This window comes from Muntiacus reevesi, chromosome 1 (genome assembly GCF_963930625.1).
Source record: "Muntiacus reevesi chromosome 1, mMunRee1.1, whole genome shotgun sequence".
NCBI classification, from domain to species: Eukaryota; Metazoa; Chordata; class Mammalia; order Artiodactyla; family Cervidae; genus Muntiacus; species Muntiacus reevesi.
This window is the reverse complement of record NC_089249.1, coordinates 92,974,297-93,001,014: the sequence shown is the minus strand read 5'-3', so window position 1 is coordinate 93,001,014 and position 26,718 is coordinate 92,974,297. Positions and strand designations below refer to the sequence as shown.

The 26,718-nt window shown below is 41.6% G+C and overlaps 1 protein-coding gene across 1 annotated transcript in view; it reads left to right on the top strand.

Moving 5' to 3' along the window:
* Nucleotides 1-13,023: 13,023 nt before the first annotated feature.
* CTTNBP2NL (CTTNBP2 N-terminal like) overlaps nt 13,024-26,718 on the top strand; it is a 50,424-nt gene continuing 36,729 nt past the window's right edge. Inside the window, exon 1 of the mRNA XM_065907001.1 lies at nt 13,024-13,124. The gene's annotated coding sequence lies outside the window, so the exon portion shown is untranslated. The remainder of the gene's footprint in view (nt 13,125-26,718) is intronic.

Sequence of the window (26,718 nt, the reverse complement as noted above, 5' to 3'; positions counted from 1 at the left end):
AGGCAGCCCAGGCAGACAGCACAGCAAAAGGTCCTGAGGCCAAAGAGATCTTGATAAAGTAAGAGAATTCAAATAGTTCAAGAGAGGTCTAAGACTGCCTGGGGCCAGGGCAGCAGCAAAAGTTGGAGCTGAAAATGCACGTAAGCAGAGGCTGGACCAAAAAGGGATGTCATGCTCACATTTACACTTTATCGTGAAGGTAATGGGAAACTCATGACTTTCTAGGAACTCAAGCAGGGGTGGTTTGCTCACTCAGTCATGTCCGACTCTTACGACCCCATAGACTGTAGCCCACCAGGTTTCTCTGTCCATGGGATTTCCCAGGCAAGAATACTAGAGGAACTTAAGCAGAGAAGTGACTTGTTCAAACTTTCACTTTAGAAAAAACTCACTATGGTTGCCACGTAGAAACGAATTGAAGGAGGAAGGGCCAGAGCAGACGCAGGAAACCCAGACAGAAGGCTGCTTCCAGGATCCTTAGCAGAGGTGAAGGCAGCTTGAACTAAGGTAGTGATAGGAAATGTGGAGAGACAGGGTGGATTAGGGAAGCAGAACAGACACTTCATGGTTAGTAGGATGAGGTGACTGGGAGGGAGGGAGGGTGAATGCCATGGAGGTGACCTATTCTATCTGAGTCTGGAGCTTGAGTCATGCATTTATTTGAGACTCCTCCAAGTAGAGGTGGTAACTGAAACATCAGATTAGATGGCTCACCCGGGGCAGTGTATAACGTGGGAAGAGAAAGAAATGGCCATAAAAATAATGGGAAGGAGAGGTAGGAAACCAATGAAGAAAGGATGATGTCATCATAGACACCAAGGGAAGGAGAACAGCGTCTGCAGGGAGCACAGTTAGGGCCCAGACACAACCACATGGTTTGTCAACAAGATGGTCATTGGAAATCTTAGCGAAGCAGTTGCACAGTGAGGCATGAGTGAGACTATAATGATTGATGGAAGGATGGAAGGTGAGGATGGGTCTCAAAAAGCCTGGCATTAAAGGAAAGCAGAGAGTGGGGGAGGTGGGAGTGGGGTCAGGTTCCAGATCAGAGACCCAACTCCCTGCTTTCTTACTGAGTCCTCTCCCTCCCTAATCCTGCCCACGGTTCTGCTGATAAATGCTAGAGGAGAGGACTTCCCTGGTGGTCCGGTGGTTAAGAATCCACCTGAGAGTGCAGGGGACCCAGGTTCGATCCCTGGCCTGGGAAGACACCACGTGCAGTGGGGCAATCAAGCCCATGCACTGCAACTACTGAAGCCCGCACGCTCTAGAGCCCATGCTCTTCAACAAGAGAAGCCACCACAATGAGAAGCTCGCACACCATAACTAGGGAGTATCCCCCACTCACCGCAACTGGAGAAAGCTCTCGTGCAGCAACAAAGACCCAGGGCAGCCAAAAGTAAATTAAATTTTTTAAATTTTTAAATATTATAGGAAAGCAGATGGCTGTAATAGAAATAGTTAAGAAATCTCACTAAGTTCATATTACCATCCCCCTGTTTTATGGTACTAAAATCACCTAAAGAAGCCCCTCATGGGCTTCATTTCTGATGGCATTTTCTGCTTGGCTGGCAGCCATCAGGGCAGAACTAGCATTCATCTCCATTAGCATCCATGTTGGAGACCATCTGTCTCAAGTGGATTATTAGTATTCCTGAGACCACCCAAATGGGTCAGTGAGTCCCTTTTGGATATTTCCTCAACTTCAAGATCATTTATTTGATTAACTCCCAGGGCCCAGGCACTGTTCCAGGAATTGAGGATTAAAAAGTGAGTAAATCATTTTACTTACTGGGTAATCATCCTAAGTGGACTTTTCAGGAGGTTCACCTGAAGTTTCTGGACTTTCCAGGTACCTCCGAAGGTATGAACCTAGGTTTTCCCTAAGAGGGTTTGCAAGTGGGTTGAAATAGGTCATAAAAGCCTTTATTTTCCACCAAGGAACTCAGGATTATTACCACAGTTGGACACTAGGAGAAATTGATTTATAGAGCACTTTTTATAAATAGTGCACTTTCATTCATTCATTCAGTCAGTCAATAAGCATTCATAGAACACACCTATTGTGTACCAGGTACTGTGTTGAGATATTGGAGATAAGAATCATGAGCAAAATAGAGGTGAGCTCCGTCCTCATGGAGCATACTAAAGGCTTGTGAAAAGCCACACTAATCAAAATAACTGCGCAAGTGTATAATTACAAATCATAACACATGCTACGAAGGCAAAACATTAGAACTTACTCTGTTGGGCTAAGGAAACTTTCCTGATAAGGTGGCATTGAGATAAGGTCTGAGGATTTATAGGCTTTAGGTAGAGGGTTGAAAGAATAGCCCAAGAACACACAGTAACATTAGTGAAGACTCTGAGGAACAGAAAAGCAGCCATCATTGAAGAAAAAAATTAACTCTGACACTTGTTAAAATGGTAGAGAAGACTTCCCTCAGGACTACTAGGAAAGTGTCAAGGCTACGGCAATAGAGAAGAGAGATCAGTTTCAACTCCAAAATCAAATGGAGGAAAAGGGATTTATAGCCCCAAAGCAGAGTGGGGGACTCAGTGGATGGAAAATCACTAAGCGGAGACATCAAGGATGGGGGATTCTTGCTAAACTGACTTAACAGGATTCCTGCTGAAGGCAGGCCAAGGACTAAAGATCAAAGGTGAAGGATGAAGCATTTCATCAGATATGAAGGATATGGACTCACTTAGCAGGATTCTTGCTAAAACTGGGCTGTGCAGGCCCAGCAAGGCCAGAGGGTGAGAGTGAGTGACCAACGTCAAGACTTAAACTAAAGCCTGACCAAAGTTTGATAAAGGAGAGTCTTTGTCCCCAGTTGTCCAGGGCATAGACAGCAATGAGGATTCTAGATGATTCATCTAGGATGTGTAATTATACACAGTATTCATCTAGAGGATCTAGGTGATTCTGGAGAGAGAAGCAGAAGCCAAGTAATGAGGGCTTTGTGAACAGAGCTATCCTAAGACCACTGAATAGTTTTCATTGAGAGGAAGGGTTGTGACATGATCAGATTGTGTTTTCTTAAGATCTGCACAGCATGCTGTGTGGAGAATGGACTGGAGGGGGCAAGAATGAAGGCTAGAAGACCACTTAGAAGGCTGCCACTGCCCTGAAGAAACAAGGTAATGGACAGACCAAGATGGTGATGGAGGTAGGAATAGAAGTTATGAAGTTGAAGTATTCAGGAGGAAAAATTGACAGGTCTTTTTTTAAAAAAATTGACAGGTCTTGGCGATAGATAGGTGGCAAAGAGAAAAATTATCAATAAAACTCCCATTATCTGGCTTCTTCTTTACTACAACCCTGTGAAACACAATATTATTTCTCAATTTATAATAAGGGATTTGAAACTCAAAGTAGTTAATGACATGCCCAGGTCACACAGCTAGTACATCTGGCTCTCAAGTTACTCACTTTCCACAATGCTACCCAGGAGTCAAGCAGCTGTTCCTTGTGGAAGATTCTACTCCTTTTTGTGCCTTTGTACCTAGTTAGTACCTCGAGCATCATACTTCACTCACAACATTCCTTATTTCCCTAAGCAGTAGGAAAATAAATGAAATATTATCACAGAAGCTGCTGCAGTTTGAATCAGTTGACCTCCAAGGACAGTACAAATAGATTCCTCTGTTAGAGAAAATATCTTCATGGGCTTATCTGACTATGAAATTTGAGGGTCCCCTGGATAGAACTGAGATGAGAAAGGCTTGCTGTAAGTAATTAAATCACTCTGCATAAGAAAGAAGAATTTGTAACGATGGCCCTATATGCAGGGCAGAAGAAGAGACGCAGAAGTACAGAACAGACTTTTAAACTCTGTGGAAGAAGGTGAGGGTGGGATGTTTCGAAAGAACAGCATGTATATTATCTATGGTGAAACAGACCACCAGCCCAGGTGGGATGCATGAGTCAAGTGCTCGGGCCTGGTGGGCTGGGAAGACCCAGAGGAATCGGGTGGAGAGGGAGGTGGGATGGGGGACCGGGATGGGGAATACGTGTAACTCTATGGCTGATTCATATCAATGTATGACAAAACCCACTGAAAAATTAAAAAAATTTAAAAATAGAGAAGATATATCTGGTGAAAAAAAAAAAAGAAAGAAAGAAGAATTTTACAGCAGGTAGCTTGGCCATCACTATAACCTTAGCACCTGGCATACCAGAGCCAGTGTATATTTTTGTTGACACTCTTGAGTTAGGGCCCAGCAATCTGTGATTTATCAAGACCCTCAGGTATTTCTGATATGCCTTCAAATCTGAGAACCTCAAATCTTTAAAAACCTTTTTAACACTGCCCATACCATACAAGGCCCCCAGATCCTCAGTGAACAGCTGCTGCACACAACAATCTTTTGTTAGTAATGCTTTGGACAACAAAGGACAGCCATTCCAGACTTTCTGACAATGATCAGCAGCAAGGAAAGTCCAGGCCAAGGCTAGAGAATCAGCTGCAGCTCAAGAGGTCCCAAGAGCAAATGTGAGACAAATGCTCAAATGTGTGATAAACACTATTTGCTTCTGAAATATTCATCCCCATTTTTTTGGTAATGAATGAATGAATGAATGCATTTTCACCTATGGTTATAACTTTCCCCCACACTTAATGCATGGTTCTGTACAGAGCACATCTAGCCAACCAAAGCAGCACATGCCCTGCCCACAATGATTGGATTCAGAGTTGAATGCATGGTCTAAGCAGAACCAAGAAGACAGAGTGGGACTTTTCTCAGACTTCTGAGGACAAAGGAGATGCTCTTTCCTATTGAATATGACTGGATATGAAGCTGGAACTCCTATGTTTATTGCCAGTTGAGGAAAAAAGCATGTCTGAAAACAGAACTAACTCTACAAAAGTAAAGTTGAACACTCCCAAGAGAGCAGCCTGGTTCTGGTAACGCTTTTGAGGAGCCAGATCAAGCCTCACATGAAGGCAGTCTAATTCTGGATGTTTTTATCACATAAGCCAATAAAAACTACCTTTGCTAGTTTGGATGGAACTTCTGTCCTTGACATCTGGAGGAGTCCTGATTATGATGTAATACAGTGGGGTGAGTTATTTTATTTGGAAAGTGTGGCAACAGAAAGAAGGAGAACTTGAGTCAACTAGTTATACAAATCTACCTCCCCTCAAGACTGTGAGTACCCTGAGGTCTGGAATTGTGTGTTATTTCTTGTGGTAATGACAACAGGTACTCAAGGATAGTTTTAGAAATAAAGGGGGGACCAGAGGAAGGCACAGTGGTAAAAAGAAAAGGAGATGAGAAATGTACAGACTCCTCCCAATGGGGCAGGTACCCTGGGTCTCCTGGTCACTTTTTTCAGGGCAGACTAGACCCTGCCAGGGACCAGCAGACATCATGAAGCAAGAAATCAGGGCATAGAAGCTTCTAGCACCAGGTTCCCCCAAAGGGCTCCTCTAGAAAATTGCCTAGAAATGATGGTGCAGCCATAACCAGGTCATTACTTTTCCTACACATATTTCTCCCTTTTGTAAGCAACAAGAACCCATTCAGCCAACTCTGTGGTGCCTCAGCTGAAATAACAAACGAAAGGGAATGTGTAATTGGCTTTCATCAGATTGAAACCAGAGAGAAGCCCGGCTGAGCCGAAGCTCTGTTTATAGCGTAGCACAGAAATTATTTACTGCTTAATGTCAGGCCATGTGCGAGGAAGAAGGGGGAACAAGGAGGAAAGGAAGGAAGAACAGCCTTCCAGCCAGCTTCAGTCCCTCTGGCAAGGCTCCTCAGCCCAGTGCTTTGTCTGAGGAGCCAGAAGAGACAGAAGGGGGTCTGGCCCCAGACTATTAGGGAAGAAGTTACCTGGGGCAGAGGAGAAACAGGAAGGGAGACAGAAAAGGGAACGGTTGGAAGGGGAAGGGGGGGGGGGAGTTAACCGTTAATGAAATAGGTCAACTTACCAATAAAAAACAGTAGCCAGTTGATAGCGCCTGCCCCCTGCCCACCATGAGTCTGCATGAACACTTGGAAATAGCAACCAAAACATGAATCTCATCATACATAACATCAACTCGTCACCAGGTATGTGCTCCTCGATTATAATTTAATAATTTCAAAGATTAGAATGAAAATGAAAACTTGAGATTTATCCAAAGGGACATACAGTATTCTTCCAGGGACCTATGACTAATCTGTATTTTGGGGGTGAAGCTGCTGCTGCTGCTAAATCACTTCAGTCATGTCCGAGTCTGTGTGACCCCACAGATGGCAGCCCACCAGGCTCCGCCATCCCTGGAATTCTCCAGGCAAGAACACTGGGGAGGGGTTTAAATTGGCTCAAATCTTTGGGAACTTTGCTGGGTGATTTGGGAACTCCATGATTTTTCTCATCTATTTCCAGGAATTTTCTATCCGGGCTAGACTGTACCCCATTTACCTTCCCTTTTTACCCCTCAGAGAGCTGTGTGCACCCCATCCAGGCCCATCAGCTTTAGGGGAACATGTGAATTCCACAGAGGATGAGGGAGACAGGACTCAGGGTCCTCTGGGTGCACTTCCCAAGGCCCCTATCAGCAATACTCTTGTGTGGTTCCCAGGGAGCTGCCCTGTTATGTGTCTCTCCAAGCAAACTGTCCTAGGATCCAACGGCCTATGGCCTTGGATTTTTCATTGCCATCCTATGTCAGGAGCCTATCTATGGATCTGGAGATCCAAAGACACCACATGGCCCTAGTTTCCTGGTTCTGAGGAAGGGCTGAGGCAGTGCCAGTAATGGAAAGAACAGTGAATCACATGGTGCTGGGCTCAGTCCACCTCCACCACCCACAGCTCCATGAGGCAATGGTGGAATGGAAACAGCTGGCATTGAAGACCGGAGGACCTACTCTTTGATCTCAGGCAAGCTCCTCAGTGACCCTTTTCCTAAACTACCTAAATCTCAGTGACCTCATCAATAAGTTATCATGATTTTTTTTTTTTTTAAGATTTGCTGGGAGGATGAAAAGAAATAATGTGCCTGGTGTGAAGTAGGCACTAAATAACCGGTCGATGTCATTATCATCATATCCTTACGTGACCTTTGGCAAGACACGTAACCTCCCTGAACTTGCTTGCTTTCTCTTTTTTAAGATGACTTTATTTTTGGCTGTGTCGGGTCTTAGTTGCAGCACACGGGGGCGGGCTCTTCTGTTGCTGCGCCCAGACTCCGGAGTTGTGGCTTGGGCTTAGTTGCCCACGTCATGTGCGTGGGCTCTTGGTTCCCTGACCAGGGATCACACCTGCGTCCCCATGTTGGAAGGGGGATTCTTAACCTCTGGACCACCGAGGTAGTCCCTGGACTTGCTTTCACGTGAAACATGAGAAGTAATCATAATTATCTCCTAAAATGATCACAAAGGAATAGATGGATTATAGATGTAAGGATTACATTATATTACATGTAATATATGTGAACCACGTGGTACAGTGCCTGGTACATAGGAGACCCACAACAGTTAGATTTCTTTTTCTTTCCCAACCTCCCTCTGTGAAGTCCAAGGTAAGAGTTTCCTGGCTCTCGCACGGTCAGGCTGGCCCCAACACTCAGCTAAAAACCAGAAGAATCTGCCCCTGAAGGGGGTTTTTCCCGACTGCTGGCCCTTGGAGCCCCCCCCCCCCCCCCCCCCCCCTGCTGCGCTCTCAGCCCACACCCTTGGAAGGAAAAACCATCGAGTGAGGCGCAGCGCGGAGTGCGCGGGGACGGCCAAGAGGGAAGCCGACAACTGCATGACTCGCCGCTCAGCACTAGGGGGCGCAATAAGATCGCGAACACAGTGAGGGCCACGCCCAGAAACCTCAGCTTCCCCTGTGCTCCAGTCGGTCGGGCGATCCGAGTTGGAAGAGAACCTTAAGGACTACTCAGAAAGGCCTTTGTGGGAACAAGTAATGGGAGAAAAAGTAGGGAGTCGTGGAGACAGCACACCAGCCTTCCCACTTAAGCCTGGTCCCGGCAGAAAGAGCTCTCTCAGGCTTCTATAGTGCAACCTCAGGATCCCCTCCTGGAGAAGCCAGATGGGGGCTCATGAGGAACCAGCAGGTAGGAAGAGACAAGCCAGGTCACTTTTCCCAGTCACTCCAACTTTGACATCTAGCTCACCCAGCATCTTAGTCAGTCTCAGTGGGTCACAGCTAGAAGGAGTCTTATAGAGCCCCGGATGGTCAACCAACCCTTAGATGTTCAGCTGCAGGGCTTGGGGCCCAGAGAGGAGAAAGAGCTTGAGCAAGACCTCCAAATAGTTTACCATCCCTCATAGAATTTACCAAATACTTTCATGCCCATCATCTCACTTGGATAGTCACAACCACTTGAAGGAACTATGACTCCATTTAAGAAATGAGGAAACTAAGGCCCAGGTAAGTGCCAATATCTTGCCTCTTCCCTAAGTTTTCATTTGCCACCCACTGTTCTCTTCTCTCTTGCCTTCCCCAGAAGATTGCTATTCAGCTCCAAGTATTCCAAAAATCAAATTGTAAAATATTCATTGCATTCCCTGTGTTCCTAAGCCATCTAGTATGATGGAGAGATGATAGAGCATAGTAATTATGAGGGTGGACTTAGGAGTCAGATCTGAGTAAATATTTCATGTTCATCTCTTATGGATTCCATAACCATGGACCTCTTTGTGCCTCAATTTCCTTATCTGTAAATAGGAATATTCACATCTCGCTCCTGGAATTCTTTTAAGGGTTAAATGAGATGTACTCTGAAGGAATTTCATAGTGCCTGCCATATAGTAAAGGCTTGAGAAATGCTTCTAGCATATATGATTATCATATAATTATAGAACTGAAACGATCTTTAGGAATTAGGTCCCTAATTTCATGCTATTACCAATGAAGCTAAATGGAGTTAAGTGGGGGGTGTTACTTTGTGAAGTAGTTTTGCATACAGGTTTGAATGTTTCCCATCCCTGCCCCCCCCCCCCAAATCCTCAGAATGTGAACTTTCTTTGAAATGAGATATTTGCAGATATAATGAGCTAAGATGAGGTTAGGATCCTAGATTAGGATGAGTTCTAAATCCAGTATGACTGTTATCCTTAGAAGAAGAGGAGAAGACATATAGAGACATTAAGTCACAGAGGGGGAAATGCCATGTGAAGATAGAGGCAGAGAATAACTCGATTCAGTTACAAGCCAAGGATTGCCAGGAACCCTCATAAGCTAGGAAAGCAGTGTGACCCTCCATAAGCCCACTCCCGCCAACACCCCTTACCAAGGAACCAACCTTGTCAAAACCTTAATTTCAGACTCCTAGCCTCCTGGCTGAGAGAGAATACATCTCTGTTATTTTAAATCACCCCGTTTAAGGTTAGTTTGTTACAGCAGCCCTAAGAAACTACAGTTTGTGATGGAGAACTCCAGCAGAAGTCACAAATTTTTCTTTTAAATTTCCAGTTTCGCCCTCTTTTACTCTATCATTGCCTCCCCCAAACCAGCAATAAACATTCACGGTACACCAACCTAGGAAGTTGACTCATTTGGAGAAAAATTAACACACACTATAATCTTTAGTGCTTCTTACTAAATTGTTACCTGACACATAGTAGGCTTTTAATAAATACTACTGGCAAGTTGATACAATAATAGATATAAAAATGGTATGTTGTGTTACGCAACTTTAGGAAATTATTGCAAACCCACTTTCTACCTCTTTGTACACCTGTGTGCCAGACTCTAAATTTATTTACACATTTTATCCATTTGAAGAATCACTGAACTTCAAATTCACAGTCTCTGGCTATGCACTAGCTCCAGGGGTGATGAATTAAAAGGATAACAATCTGAATACCCTCAGGACTCAATCCTACAAGGCAGGAATGATCTCATTCTTGCTGGGTCCTCCCACACTCACTGAGGAAAGTCAGCAGGAGCTCAGAAAATCTGGGGAGCCGCCAGTTGCAATGAAGGAAGTAGGTGCCAGGTCAGCCTGGGAGTAGAATGGGTAGTGGTGGGTTAACAAAGGGAAGGAGGGGAGGAGGGGTGAGCTGATTCACTGGGACAACTCTTAGAGTGACTCAGAAGCCAGCAGAAAATAGCCTGTTCTCCTACATCTGCCTCACTGTCGGGCAGTGAGGCACTTCCTCATTGCACACCCATAAGGCAGGGCAAAAGGGCGGAGGAGGAAATGGAATTTTTCAAATTCGTGGACCTAGTCCAGCACTTAAACTCTGTGTTTTTAACCATTCCAGACAATCTTTTTTCAAGTGAAGTCAGTATTTGTTGAACACCTACTATGTCCCTGGCCCTTCATCTTGCCTTTCAGAACGCAGGGAATGATGTCTTTCTGAAGTTCTGTATTTCCTATTTGTTACTTCAGAAGCACCTGAGCTGCTGTTGAGCCCTTCAGTACAGTCCTCTGGTCCTTCATATATACATACAGAGGACATTCTCAAGCCAGCAATTAATAGAGGGAGACATGGAGCCCATTTCTATTTCTAATGCTGGTTTGAAGTCATCCAGACCCACTCTCTGAACCGGCCCTCCTCCTCAGAGCCGAGTGTATAGGGAGCAGGATATAGCACAGAGTTGGAATCCACATCCTTGTTGGAAGTTCTTTGTTTTCCATTTACTCGTTCTATGGCTTTACTTGATTTCTCTGAATTTCTCTCTTCTCTGTAAATAGGTACCAATGGTCTATCTTACAGGTTAGGAAAGATTTTACATTTGGTGCGTGTGTGTGCGTGCCTGCTCAGTTGTGTTCGACTCTTTTCGACCCCATGAACTGTAGCCCACCAGGCTTCTCTGTCCATGAAATTCTCCAGACAAGAATACTGGAGTGGGTAGTTGTTTCCTTCTCTGGGGGATCTTCCCGACCCAGGAATCAAGTTCATGTCTCCTGTGTGAAGATTAAATATCATTATATGAAAATAACTGGCAGGAATGGCAACCTAAACAGCATATTAAGAAGCAGAGACATTACTTTCCCAACAAAGGTCCATCTAGTCAAAGCAATGTTTTTTTCCAGTAGTCACGTATGGATGTGAGGGTTGGACTATAAAGAAAGCTGAGCGCCAAAGAATTGAGGTTTTTGAACTGTGGTGTTGGAGAAGACTCTTGAGAGTCCCTTGGATTGCAAGGAGATCAAACCTGTCCATCCTAAAGGAAATCAGTCCTGAATATTCATTGGCAGGACTGATGCTGAAGCTGAAACTCCAATACTTTGGCCACCTGATGCAAAGAACTGACTCATTTGAAAAGACCCTGATGCTGGGAAAGAGTGAAGGCTGGGAAAGGGGACGACAGAAGATGAGATGGTTGGATGGGATCACCAACTTGATGGACATGTGTTTGAGAAGCTCCAGGAGTTGGTGATGGACAGGGAAGCCTGGAGTGCTGCAGTCCATGGGGTCACAAAGAGTGGGACACAACTGAGCGACTGAACTGAATGGCATTAATAGGGCTTCCCAGGTGACTCAGGGGTAAAGAATCCACCTGCCAATGCAAAAGACATGGGTTTGATCATTGGGTCGGGAAGATCCCCTGGAGGAGGAAATGGCAACCCAATCCAGCATTCTTGCCAGGAAAATCCCATGGACAAAGGAGGGGCTACAATCCATGCAGTTGGAAGTGTCAGATCTGACTGAGTACTTACACAACAAAATGGCATTAACACTGGTTTACTTCCTTCGAACTTCCCTATGTTTGCAGACTGACTCCATCCCTCCACCTGGCTGCAAACTGCATGAGTACAGAGCTGGATCTGTCTTGAGACAGTCTGCCTAGGTGAGTAGGAGCCCCCAGTACTGCCTTGCTTAATAATAACTGTTAATATTAGAAATAATATATTGAAATTAAGTCATATTATACATTATAAACAATTGTAAGCATGTATTATATTTTATTTAAAACAATGTGATTATTGTTCTTTTAACCAATTGAACTGGAACCTGTGAACTGGGAAAAGAAATCCAGAAACTTTGACCTCAGGAAGGGATGTGCCCTCTCCCTTCTCTGGGTTATTTGTTGCTGGAGGGCTTGCTGCGGGGCTTCCCAGGTGGCTCGGCGGTAAAGAATCCACCTGCAATGCAGGAGATGCGGGTTCCATCTCTAGATCAGGAAGATGCCTTGGAGAAGGAAATGGCAACCCACTTCAGCATTCTTGCCTGGAAAAGTCCATGGACAAAAAAGCCTGGCGGGCCCATTGAGTCGCAAGAGTCGGACATGACTTAGCGACTAAACAAGGGCTTGCTGCCACCAGCGAGATCTGCATTCCTGTGTTCACGAGGGACAGACATTCCTTGCATCCTCTACTGTCCTTTGTCCCAGCAGTGCTGCGGCAGCTACAGTACAATGGGGCCAAACACACAAAAATTCTCATTTGGAAAACAGCGTAAAAGACATTGACACACAGAAATCTTATTCATTCGATTTCTACCTGGGAAGGAAGTCGGGTTGGAAAGCTACCCGGAGTCCCCACTCCAGGGGTTCCAGGGGCTCCAGAAGCTACTATTCTCTTCCAAATATAATGTGAAAAGAGGGGTCTCTGGGTTTTTCATCTTTGCTCCCTTGTCTCTAGCACACGCTTTGTCCCCCGCTCCCGCCCCCGTCAAAAAAAAAGGAGGGGCGGGGAGCAAGCAAGCCACGTTACCAGGTTTTCGACAACAGGTTCTCTAAACACCAGAGCGCACTGCATTTATTAACATTTTGGATGAAACGTTAATGCGCCCAATCAGTCAGGACCCCCGAAACCCGTTCCTGAGCTTCCCGTACCACGAGGGTACACACGAAGCATTCGCCACCGTCTGTTCCAGAAAGCCCATAGAAGGTGGAAAGTTGCAGAACCCGGGCCCGGAGGGGCGCAAGCCCACCCCCGAGCCCGGGCAGGAGAACTGCGCTTCCTCCCGGAAGTGACGCGAGCTCAATCCCAGCTTGGCTCTCCCCAAACAAAAGGGATCTTGGGGCCCCGGGAGGAGCCTAAATGACATTGGAGAAGCCCCTCCTCCAGCCGGCGCGGATTGGTGGCGGGGCTGGAGAGGCGAGAAGGCCATTGGCTCTGCCGAATGCCAGTGCCCCCGCCTGGCTGTTGAGGGGCGGGGCCTCGAGGGGCTGTGGATGGAGAGGGTGGCGGAGGCGGCCGGGAGAGGAACCTTGAGCGCCGGGAAAAGGTAGGAGCCGTCGGCGCCGGGGCTTGGCGGCGAATGGGAGGCCAGGTTCTCGAAAGAAAAACAGGGGTAGAACCACCAGTGTCCTCCCGCCACCGTCCCAACTGCCACTCGCGCCCATCCCCTGAGGGGGCGGGGCCGTCTCCTCTACCTCCCGGTATTCCCTTAGGAGGCGGCTCATCCTTCAAGGGTGCTCGCAGCTACTTATTGTCCCCCCGTCAAGCTCAGCTTCCCAGAAGGGGCTGATTTCCTGATACCCCTCATTTAAAAGGTCCCTCCCCTAGCCCCTCAACCTTGCGAGAAGGCGTACAGGTTCCCATTCTTTAGACTACTGCCCCCACCCCCATTTTGTACCCCTAGGAGGCCAGACATCTCTTCCAACACCTGTCCTTGCTCGCAAGGGAGGGACCAGAGGTAATTTCACCCATAAGATAAAAATCAGTGTTTTCGAAGAGAGATGGGACGATGCAAAAATCAAAGACCCAACCTAGACAGCCAACTCTACGGACGAATCGGCCTTCCCCAACTTGGGTTCCTCCCATCCCCCACTCTCTGATCGTGAGCCTTCCCTGGATATGCTCTGTTCCCCTCGAGCTGGGGGGAGGGGGGCGGCGGGGAGGGCAGCGTCGAGAGTTCTCTGCTTCGGGACTTTTTGACTCTGGAGGAGGAGAAATAGTAACCTTCCCCACCCCGCTTTGTACCTTTATTCTTTGAAGGAGAACCCAGCCTCTGAGGATTTTTTTTTTTTTTTAAGGTTTGAGTTGCGTTTCATTTTTGCTTTCCATCCTACTTCTTCCTGAAAATTTGATGAAAAATCGCCTTTTAGTATTTCACAGTGAATTGAGCGTGTTGTATATCTACAGAGTTGTCGTTGTAGGAATGCAGTGTGTATTGTTAGACTGTCTATAACAGCATGCTTTCAAGTGAAGCAGTACAGATAACTAAATAAAGAGCTTTAGATTAGGAATGAGTGACTTCCAGTCTGGGTGGGCTGGTCTGTTGCTCAGGGAGACTGCAGTTAACCTTGAAGGTGTAGTTCTGTTGAAACAAAAGGCAGGAAGTGTTTGAAGAAAATTCAGGTTCAGTGGTCTAGGTTTATGATTAATCTGGTCAGGTAGCCTTTGGTTACTCTCTAGCCCCTATTTTATGGTGGGTTTTTTCCTCCAGGAGAAACTGATGTGTATATATATGTAGATAGATAGATAGATAACGTTGATTGGCTTTACAAGACCGGTATCATCTACCAAAATTCAGGAGATAAAAATTAAAAGCACATTTTGAATTTCAGAGACAAGGATTAATAAAACCAAGGTAAACTCTAGCTATTCAGACACATGTGACTACCAAGGAGAATCTCTATAGGGTGCTCATAAAGACCTTCATTTCAGCAGGTGCAAAATGTTGATAATTTCGTCCTCATGTTAATGCCATAGACTCCCCATTAATCATCTATTGCTAGCACTTTTTTTTTCCATTTATTTTTATTAGTTGGAGGCTAATTACTTTACAATATTGTAGTGGTTTTTGTCATACATTGACATGAATCAGCCATGGATTTACATGTATTCCCCATGCCGTCATTCATCCATTCATGCGCATCACTAATTAGATGACGAGGCATTTGGCTACCTTTAGAGAGTCATAGTTACTCCCGCCATTTACCCCACGCTTCATTGAATTTCTTCATTTTGACATTCAGAGCACTGGGCAGAAATCACATCTCATCAACACCCGCCGCGGGCCTTCACGTAGCACTTTCATACATTAAAATCTGCCATATTTTTTAGCGTTGTTTCTTTTGCTTTCAATCTAAAGTCTGTCTTACTACTGTTTTCTGTACTCAAAGATAGTAACAATGGGATTGGAGGAGTGGGAATCATGAGGGGCAATCATAAGGGCTGTCTTTTACTTTCCTGATAAGCGTTTCTGAAGGTAGACGTCATGAAGGTAATTAATTTTGAATAGTTAGGTTGGAAGTTTTCAGAGCCAGTCTCCCTCTGCACAGATCCACTCAGTGATTGTTTCCAGATCTCTGATAAAAAGGCACAGAAAAGAAACTGGAGGGTCTCTCCAGCAAACACGAAGCATACTGCCATAGGTTGGGAAGGGCCCCCCAGCAATAGCAGCAGAAAAAAACTAAGAGCAGAACAGGAAATCCCCCAAAGATAGATCTTATTATATGAAGAGAGAAAAGAAAATAAACCAACGTAAGACACTAAGGAAAACAAAGCTGTGGTTGCCAGGGCCTTTATGAGCAGAAAGGAAAAAGCAAATGATGCTCTTTGATTCCTTGGCACAATAAGCGAGATTTGTTTGATACACATTTGAATCTTAGAAATCTTTAACTTTTTCAACACCTTTTTAGTAGTGTTAGATGAAGAAAAGCATCGTATGCAGAGATTTCTTTAATGTACGTGTAGTCTATCTCATTAAATTATAAAATCTTCAGGAGGTATTAGTATGTTTTGTTTCAGCTTTATACCTTTCACAGTGCCTAATATATAGTTTTGGAGAAGGAAATGGCAACCCACTCCAGTATTCTTCCTTGGAGAATCCCATGGAGGGAGGAGCCTGGTAGGCTACAGTCCACCAGTCTGTAGAGTCGGACACAACTGAGCTACTTCACTAGTATATAGTTTGACTTAATGAGTGTTGAACTTCATTTGAAGCTGACACCTTCGGGTAGACTAGAAAGATAATTTACTGATAAGACATGACATATCTTGTTGGTGTAAATGGTCCATTTCTTTTTGCCTTGATTTATTTTCCCGATCTGATGTCTTTTGGTACTCCAGTATCTTCAGTGACTCTAAAATACTGAATTTTGTATTAGAAGATGTCTGCTGGTTAGATGTATAATTTTGCAGTAATGAATGAAATTTGATCCAGACTTATTAATGTAATCAGTGCTAGTCTTTTTAGGATTTTATTTTTCTAAAAATCTGACCTGAGAGGAATGAAGTGAATTTAGGAGAACACACTAGGAACTGTTTTTTCTTTAAAATGGTTTCTGAGAGTTTGGTTTTGGCAAATTTCTGATCTACTTTGGGATTTTTTTAAAAAAATGAATTTCTAATTGACTTTATACTTTTCTAAACTAGGACCAAGTACATGATCAAGGATACACACTGTACTGGGTCCCTGAATGGGTCATACAGACTGACTATGGTGGGCATATGCACTCAGTCTACAGTGGATTTGTGTCTTGGCAGAATCAGGTTCCCAGTACTACCAGTTAATCTGCAGAACAAGATTAGAATTCTTGACTTTTCTGAGTGGAGCAGAATGGTGTTTCTTGGGTGTTTTTAGTGACATGGTGTTTCATTTTTTATGTGAATTAAATAATTTAATATTAAATATTCTTCTACACCTTTAGCATTTAAACACCAGTGAAGAATTCATGTCTGATTTTAGTTACTGGTTGGTTTAATTTTAAATATTTCAACATAGAGCTAAGATGCATAAGTAGGGGAAAACAAAGTTTGTACGTGTCATGATCTCAGATACCTGATACAAGGATTTTTAGGCCACTGAATTGGTGTTTAGTGGCATGATACAAGAAGCAGAGATATTTTTAGAGGAAGTTTGTCCAGTCTGTGGTGGTTGACCCCAGGGATAGCACGTCAGCCTGTTACCAAAGGCCATTTTTTTCTTATTTCCTGAATGTTTGCTGCTAATAGCTAAAAATTGAATCTTCCTAGTTTTAGTTCAAAGCATTTCAGTGAGAAAATAGGTTATTTATGGTGAGGCGATAAAGTGTGCTAACTTACAGCACAGACTTTAAAGGCAAACCTGAGTTCAAATCCCAACTCTGTTGCTCTTGCTGTATGACCCAGGAGAAGGGCAGAGTTTTCTGTCTTCACCATATCTCAGTTTCCTCAGCTGTGACTTAAAAATGACTTTTAGAGGCTTTTTTTAAAAAACGGATTACAGGAACATGGCATGTAGGAAGCACTCAATAATTGGTAGGTATTATTGACATTATTAGCACTGCACATGAGTTAATTAATATTAAGTATTCTTTTACTCCTTTATCATTTAAACAAAGGTGAAGAATTAGTATCTGATTTTAGCTATGGGTTGGTTTGGTTTTAAATATTTGACTACTTAGCTACGTTTCCTAAGTAGAGGGAAGCAGAGCTTGTGTATGTCATGATCTCAGACATCTGGACAGAAGAATTTTTAGGACAGTGTGTGTGTCTCACAGTGTGTGTTTCATAATTTTGTCATGTGCGTTATCTTCCTTAAACTTTTTGGCCCTGGAAAAAGAAAGGCAAGGGATTCAACCATCTGATGTTTTCTCTCTGAATTTTCAGTTATTCCACTCCAAACTGTCTCAAGTACCTTCACTCTCAGTGTCATATAAATGGTTTCATGGATAGTGTGATCATGGTGCCGGGTTGTACCTTCTGTGAGATTTAAGGGATTTTCCATGGTAATTTTGATTAATAGTGATTTTTTGCCTTTTGAAGACAGCTCTTCTACTGCCTCCAATGTAAGGAGCAGTTCATAGGAACAATCAAAACGGATGAGAAGAAACCACGGACAGGGGAGTTAAGAGTAGAGGTCAGGGGAGTCAAGGACAGGGGTTTGTGGTTTGAGGGAAACAGGATTACAAACAGGCTTTGACGTGAAGAATGTAGTAGTATGGCTTCTCCCTGCCAGCTATTTCCAAGCTCTGTATTTCAGGTCCAGAGCCAGAGCTTTCACTCTAAATGTGTGCTTTGCTGCTAAATGAATCCTTCTATATTTTGGAGCCACAAAGAATGTAATCCTTAATTGTTACTGAGTTCAAATAGAAACTAGGAAGGAAAACAAAGAGAGCACAGGATGATGGGGTTTACAGACAAAAAGGACTTCTGACCCTGAGCCTTGGGAGCATCTGCATGGATCCTTTGTGCAAAACCGCTGGGGAAGGCGAGGCTGAAGTGTGCTCTGGGTCTGCCAGGGAGGAAGGGGTACACAGGGAGAAGCAAGCGGGGATGAGTTGTTTCAATGAGAGATAAGAGCTATAAATTATAATGGGGAGGAGAATGACCTGATGGGTAAGTAACAGAGAAAAGAAGCACTAAGTTTGGGGGGTTTGGGGAGGAAGAGGTTCCCCATTCCTTGGTTTCTGCTAAGTAGGTCTTTCTGTTGTAGCAGTGGAACTAGAGTAAGAATGGAACCAATCTGGTTCATAACTGGTTTAATATTTGACCGTACAAACAAGATCTGGTCCAGTCCTGTGTATCAGCTTCTTATTGCCTCTTGTTCCTAAACTGAAGGCGCAGAGGAAATTTTCTGAAAAGGCTCCACGCCTAAAGACTTCCTTGCTTCTGAACCTTTAGCCTTCACCACACTCACTGACTGATCATGTTCCTCTTGGGGGAGCTAATTACTCCTCATTCAGTGTCTGTCTCACATCACAGACATCATTTCCCCCGAAAAACCAGTTCCTTTTCTAACATCCCTGTTTCTGTTAAAGGCATCCTCATTCTAGTCACCCAGCCTTAAAACCTCAGCTGATCTGGGATTATTTCTCCTCTTCTCTCCTTAAATAGAACCAGTACTAAGTTACTGTACATTTTGTACAAAGTCTCTTACATCCGTCTTTTTTTTCCATTCTTAACTGCCACCATCCACCTTCACACATTTTAACCTTACACCTGTACTGTTATTCTCCCAAGTGCTTTTTCTGCTTCCAGTTTCTCTTCAGTCAAATCAGCTCTGTACTTCAAGCTTTAGTAGCCTTCTTAAAACTATACTTTTATTATGAGATTCACCTTGTTGAAAATGTTTAATGGCTTCTTATTTCCTAAAAGATAAAGTCTAGTTTTGTTGAATGTAGTTCACGGTACTGCATGGTACATTTCTATGCAACCAGCATGTTTTGAATATCCATTTGAACCAGAGACTGCTGGGTACTAAGTTTATCAAGTAGAATAAGACAGAGTATTTGTCTGGAAGAGCAGTCTTATGAGACAAAAGACAGCTATGTAAATAGATGAATTGATAGAATAGAATAACTGCTGCTGGGTTATGAATATAGATACATATTATTATGCATTTAATATTAAAAATAGCTGTGATGTTTTTAGAAAACCCATTTATCAGTATTACAAGTCAAAATTATGATGACTAAAAGGTATAGAAATACAGCGGAAGCAAAGTCATGCTTTTCATTTATATCCTAAAGTCACAAAAAAACTAGCCTAGACAGAAGATTGTCCTTTTTCTTTCCCAAGTGGTGTGCAAATACCATTGGCTTAAATAAATGTTGTGTGTGTTCCTAAGCCATTTCCCCAGGAACTGGCCAGGCGATCACCTTCTTGGAACAGATCCACCTGCCAGGTTAGAAGGAGTAAACTTCTTTTGATTTCTAAATTATACACATGAATGGTAGAAAATGACTACTCATTGGAAAAAGGAAAATTTCATCATCCTTGCAGATGCAACCATGCTCTCCAGAGATAACAACTGAGACAGCTGACCAGTCACTAACCCTGTTAAACCCTTCTGTATCCTGTTAGAGTATGTATTGTCATCCCCACTTTATAGAAGAAGGGAAAGCTCAAAGGTTAAGTGGATCAAGGAAGTATGAAGTTGTAGAGCCAGGATATAAACCTAGGTCTGTAGGACTCAGAAGTCCAAGCCCTCTCCACTGCAGCATCCTCTCAGAAGAGTTACTTAGATACACCCTCTCAGAAGAGTTACTTAGATACACCCTCTCAGAAGAGTTACTGTCCCCAAAGAACCTGGGAGCAAGGTCTCCTTGTCGTTTTCAACTGATATCAAATTGTTAAACTTTTTTTAAAAAATCAGTGGTCTGCTTTAAAAGACAAAATTTAAAAGGCAAAACATCATCAGTTATAATTTTCTATTACAGTCCTTTCGGAAATTTTTATACAGTTCAGGAAGAGTCGGGACATGGGCATAGCTAAAACACAGATATCTGGACTGTATTAGGGTTTGTCCTCCATACCACATGCTCTTGTTTCTTCCTGATTTGAAATCTTGATGGAGTCAACAACTTCATCCAACACTAATATTTGAAAAGTTCTTGTATCCCAGCCTGCCTGTAGAATTGAGGCCCATGAATCATTTTACTGGAGATAAAATCAGTCTACATATTGTTCCCTCACTGTAGTATTTTGCAAATCATGGTGGCATTATTTCAAAGAAACAAAAATTTAGGGGGATGATGGACAGCTAGATGATATAGACAGATATACATATTTCAGTGAAATCATGTTATAATTTCATTGAAATATATATATCTGTCTATATCATCTATCCCCTAAACTTTTACTTCTCTGAAATAATGCTAATAATTTCATTGAAATAAAGCCACTGACAGATATACCTGAAATAGTCAATACTCCTGGTAATTTCCTGATAATAACAATAGAAAACATATGTTTAATTTTAATGACAAAAATTTTTAATGTAAAAACTGTTATTCATTTTCATTAATGTACATTCCAGTAGCTTAACTAATGTAGCTCTTCTGGTTTGGACTTGTCCCAGGTGAGAATACTTGAAAAGGTATAAACAAGATCTCCAGGTAGACAGATCTGTTGTTAATAGCACTGTGCCAAACATCCTCATTTTGGGGGAGAGATGTTTGAATGTTTGTTTATGGGCATGAGGCCACTTCCTCCTTTTCTTCTGTATCTGTATAAATGTTGTTGGCAACATGTAGGAGAGACAATGGTGGAAACAGATGTACACACCTATTGAGAGAGACAGACATTCACACACACATACAGATACTCTGGAGATACATGAGTCTTCAAACAGAGCTAACCAAAGCAAAAGACTGATATCCATCATGGTGTCACAGAAAGTAGGTTAGACTGTACCTTAATAGTTTTACTATTTAACTGTAATCTTCAGTAATTCACTTAACAACTCTGGTCTCAATTTTCATCTGTAAAATAAGAGTCCTAAATTAGATTATTTCTGAGGTTGCTTCCAGCTCTGTGACTCACATTGTAGCTGGTAAAATGAGAAAATCAGATGTAAGCAGTTGGTACAAGTAGCAGTAGTTACTAAAGAAGCCTCTGGAATTAAATTACTTAGGTTCAAATTCTATTTCTGTCACATATACATGTAAGACTTTGAGCAAGTTATTTAGTCTTTATACCTCAGTTTTCCCATCTTTAAAATGGAGGTGATAGTTATGATGAACTGGCTGGTTCATGGTTATAACGTCTATCACCTAAGGTTGTAAGGACTGAATTAATACATATCAAGTACTTAGAACACTGCCTGGAACACATTAACGTTCAGCTCAGTAAGTGTGTGTGTGTGTGTGTGTGTGTTTTATTATTACTACTATGGCTTGAATTCTAAAAAAAACTGATTAAAAAATAAAACTCTGGGGAAGTGGTGACTAATATTGGTAAGCTTAATTATATCATTATTAATTTCTGCCCTAAGTATAAATCTAAAAAATCTGGTAACCTAGCATCAGCTTTGAGTAGAATTCTGAAAGCATTTTAAGTATTGACCTTAACAAGTATTAGCATTATACAGAGCTGGTTTCTTGAGACCTACTTCAAAGTTACACATTGAGAGTATTGGATAAACAAGCTTCTCAATCCCTTAGCACTGTTGTCTATTATATTTATCTTTCAGTATCCTGAAATTTATACTCTCTGAAACTGTTACAAAACCATTCCGTTTTGCATAATCCGATCATCAGACTGATAAGACAAAGCAAGGGATTCTCTGTTCAGGCACTCTCAGTAAGGGGAAGATTTTGACCTATTTGCAGTAATAATGTTTAAAAATTTCAGTAGTAAACGATTACAATGTTGTGTTAGTTTGCTAGAGCTGCCATAACAAGTACCACAAACTGGGCTGCTTAAACAACAGAAATTTATTTTCTCACAATCCTGGAGGCCAGAAATCAGATATCAATGTGTCCGGCAGCACTGGTTTCTTCTGAGGCCTCTCTCTTTGACTTATTAAATGGGAGACATCTTCTCCCTGTGTCTTCACATGGTCTCTTCCTGTCCTGTGTTTTTATCCGAATCTCTCTCCTTACAAGGACACCAGGCTATTAGATAAGGGCCTTACCCTAGTGTCCTCATTTATTTTTTGACTGCGCCATGTGACATGTGGGATCTTAGGTTCCTGACCAGAGATGGAACCGGTGCCCCCTGCAGTGGAAGCAGCATCTTAACCACTGGACCACCAGGGAAGTCCCATGACCTCATTTTTAACTTAATCACTCTTTAAAGACCCTGTTTTCAAATATATCACATTCTGAGGTATTAGGGATTAGGACTTCAACATATAAATTTGGGTTAGAGGACACAATTAACCTATAACACATCATAACACACAAGTACAAAAAATACAAATAGTTTAGTAATATCTTTTACCTTCAACTGAAAGAAGATTGACTTGACATTTATAGTAAAGCTTTTATTGCATAGTATTATAGAATTTAGTAAGAAGATTTGTTTTTCTACCTTGAATTTAGAATCTTTGTAAATAATAATAGCAAAAACAACTCTTTAGTAAATGTACAAAAGATCTGCTTTCGTAATTAGAAAAGTATTTTCTGATAATATTTTGACATGTTTTTCTTTACTAGCCTAATCCTAAAATGCCGAAAGTACCATATGGGATGCTATCACTCTCTCACCCCCAAATGCATGAATAACCTTTATGAAAAGCCAGAAGTGCCAGAGGGTGGGGAAACTTAAATCTTGAGATAGTCAAGGTAATGTGTCAACACCTTCCACCCTCAGATAGAAGGTTGCTTTGGATACATTTTCTTTTTAAACAGCAGTGTACTTTTATCTATTTTAGACTTGGTATTTATAAATGTGACTTTTTTTTTTAATTTCATATATACTGGGTTTTTAAGGAAGTACATTATCTAGTAGAAAGCTGTCAAAACACCCACTTTGTATGTCAGTGTTGATTTTTTGAATTTTTAGAATTCACTGGCCTTCTGAAATTTGGTTTTGCTTATATGTACTAAAGAGTCTTTACATAATTGGAGCAAGTTTGCTTTACATCTTTGCTATTATCCTATTACTTATAATTGAAAACTTACTGAATGGCCTGTATATCTGTCAGTTGTAGCCTAAGTGTAAATTTCTTAAATTTGATATGTGAGTATATAATAATGAAATTATTTTTATCCAGTTTTGCAAGAATGATCTCCTGGGTAAAATAACTGATTGTGTGTGTGTGTGTGTGTGTGTGTGTGCACGCGCGCATGTGCGCTAACCAAGTGAATTTGAAAAAAAAAATTTATGTAGTTTTGTGTTGTTGTTTTTTTTGAGGTGCTTCTATATCTGGAAATATCTAAGACTCTTCTTAAAAATGCTTTCTCTTACATGTCCCATATCACCCACCACTTAGAAATAAAGCCTTCAGCTCCACATAAAGACATACACCCAGATACTAGATAGACAAACATCTTACTCGCACTCCACCCTGCCCTGCCTTACTGCTTACTTAGCTATAGAAGCTGTTTGGGGTGTTTCTTTTTCTGCCATCCAGTCTCTGTGGTAAAAAGGCAACAACGCCTGCTATCATCTAGAATGAGTTCCAGAGCAAGAAGGAAAAGGCACAGCCAGAACCACAATAAGTGGAGGTTGGGTAAAGGGAAAAGGCCTTTACCCAAAGTAAAAAGTGAAATGAGCAGAGTTCAAAGTGAAATGAACAGAGCCCAAGCCACAGCAGCATACCTCCATGACAGAACCAGCACTGGTGTTGAAGAGGTACAGGGGAGGTGGGGGGCCGGTGTCCTCGATATCCGTAATTCTCTTCTTGTGGCTGTTGGCACATGAAAGTGTATACCGAAGACCTTCATGCGCTCCTGGCTCTTAGCCCTGACTTGGTGAGAAGTAGCATATAAATACACCACATGGTAAGCGGGCAAATTCAGTTTGAAATCACTTATTATTAACTTAAAAATAAGCTTCATATTTAGTCTATAAATAGGCTTATTTTTCCAGGGTATTGTAGTATGTATAACTTTATCTTTTTATTGTATATATTTATATGTATTTTTTCATTGAGAAAAACTATAAAGCTTAATATATAGCTTAATATAATACAGCTAGCTATACCACAGTGTATGATAATATATACAGACAACTTGTCCACAAGTGGTTTTTATTTCAAATTTATAGAAATTCCTTAGGCAAAAATATCTGCATCTAAACTCTAAGGAAAGTTGGGTCTTAGAGAGATTCTGCTGGAAGGAACAAGCTGAGCATCTGGTTGAAATGATCTTGTTTTTCTCAGTTACTTAATGGACAGTGACAATGACAAGTAACAACTCTTTTAGAAAATAAGTGGAGAATGAGTCTGTAGACTACGATGTGACATGCCAAAAATCTGGCAGTCATATTTCTGATAATGAATATAGAATTAGAAACAGCCTTTTTCTGAAAATCTCAGACCAAATTATTTACATATTAGGCAGAAATTTGAGTCAGATGAACTCAGAAGCTTAAAATGCAAGATGGAAATTATGTTCTATCAAATAAAATTTAGGACCTATCTTTTTTAAAAGTTTGCTGTGTCTAATACACTATTAGAAAAGCATAAACCAAAAATTACATATAATTCAGCATTTAATATTTGAAAATAAGTGGGAAAAAGTAGAGCTGGGATGAGTAATAAGCCCTTCAAAGTTGAGGTGGTGACAGATTGATTTGTTTATTGATTGGCAGAAGATAAAGGGATGAGAATTTTCCTTACCAAAATTTGGCAGTTTGAAAAGTTCATTTGTAATCATGTTATTTTTTAAATCTGAGTGCATTGCGCGTAAGTCATAGTGATTCAAGCAAATAGGCTTTTGTCAGTTCAGGTAGAGAAAGTCAGTTTCTTCTAGTGACATTAATAAGATGTCCTTGAAATGGCAGTGGACATCTTAAAGCAAAAAAGACTTTGAAAGGCCTCGCTTTGCCTAATTATAATTGCAAAAGGGAAGACAGATTCCTGGTATTTGTTCCAGTGTTACTCAGCTTCATCTTGAAGTGGCTGTTTTCTTATTTCTCGTCTGTATCAGCCTACAGCTGTTAGGCCTCTGCAGCTATGATGGCAGTTGACATTCTGAGGATTTACTAATTGTTTATAGAGTGTGGTCACGTAGACAATAAATCTATTATTTTGCAGCATTGAACATTTTTCCACCATGTTGATGACATTTTAAATATATTTGTCAGTTTTCCCAAATTTTAACTGAAGAAAACCTTAAGAATTTATACTTGATCATACTTGAGGACTAAAGTGTGACCATAAGTTATCAGGTCAGTATCACCCCACCCCATCCCCCACCTTGTACCACCCCCAGGAATATCACTGCCATACTAAAACTCAATGCAGTTTTACTATCATGCATTTATATTTCAGACAAAAAGTTACTGCAGTATGTTGTGTATTGAAATTAGATTCAAATGTAAAGGACAACAAAAAACCTGGAAATTTTTAATATTTACAAAGAATGGTTGTGGGAATATGCAAAAACAGATCTCTTGGGTTTGAATTACACAGCTGGGGCCCTTCTTTCTCTCTTGTATCATGTTTGTATTACATTCACTTCCTGTAGACACCAAGCTAAATAATTGGTACACATTAGCAAAATGTTCCAGATATCAAAATTGGTGTGCAGAAGTTATTTCCAAGTGTAGATGTAACATGAATATTGTTCTTTATGCCATTGACAAAGAACAGAATTTTTTCTTGCTTAGACTAGGCTGTTTTATATTGAGTTGGCCAAAAGTTTAATCAGGTTTTTCCATAATATCTCAGAGAAAATCCTAAACGAACTTTTTGGCCAACCCAGTAATTAAAGGGACTAAAGACTGTTTCAATTTCACTCTTTTTTGAGGATGTATATTTATCATAACAAATCAAAAACTTTGATTTAAGGATAGTCTGTTTGAGTTCCTTTTGTATATTAACCTATAATTCTTACTTGACTTCTCTAACAAATAATTCTTGATTTCCACTCATGAAAGCTTAGAATGGAGCCATGAAGGACTTTAGAGATTGTCTAGTGTATTTAGTTCATCTGTGAGGAAACTCACTGCCAGAGCAGCTAGATAATTTTTTTCTTCCTCAAAACTATATAGCTGGTTAGTAGCAGAGCTGAGACTGAAATTCTACATTCTTCACTCATCACACTGCTTCCTTAAACCACAGTTTTAGATTTCCTAATGAGAATATTTAAGGAATAAAAAAATATTGAAGGAAATACATTTTGGCTCCATTCCTAGTTGATTTACTCAACTAGTGCAGTTAGTATTTATAAAGTCCCTTTACCAAGTGCTCATTATTCTACTTAACATCAGGGGAGAGGTGAAGAAAGATATAAAATGATTCCTCTGCTTTATAATATCCTTGAGAGAGATTAAAACATGAAACCATCAGGAAATGGGGGAAGGATTTCATCTAAGAAACATTAAATGACTCAAATGGTAGTTTAAATTCCTCACGACTCTTCACTCCAGGATGCTATCTATCATCCTTCTTTATCTGTGGTTCCCAACTACAAAAGGGTAGCCAGAGTCACTTATTTCTAAAGTAACTGATCTTGACTATCCCTAGTTTTGGTAATGCCTTTCTCAGAATTCTT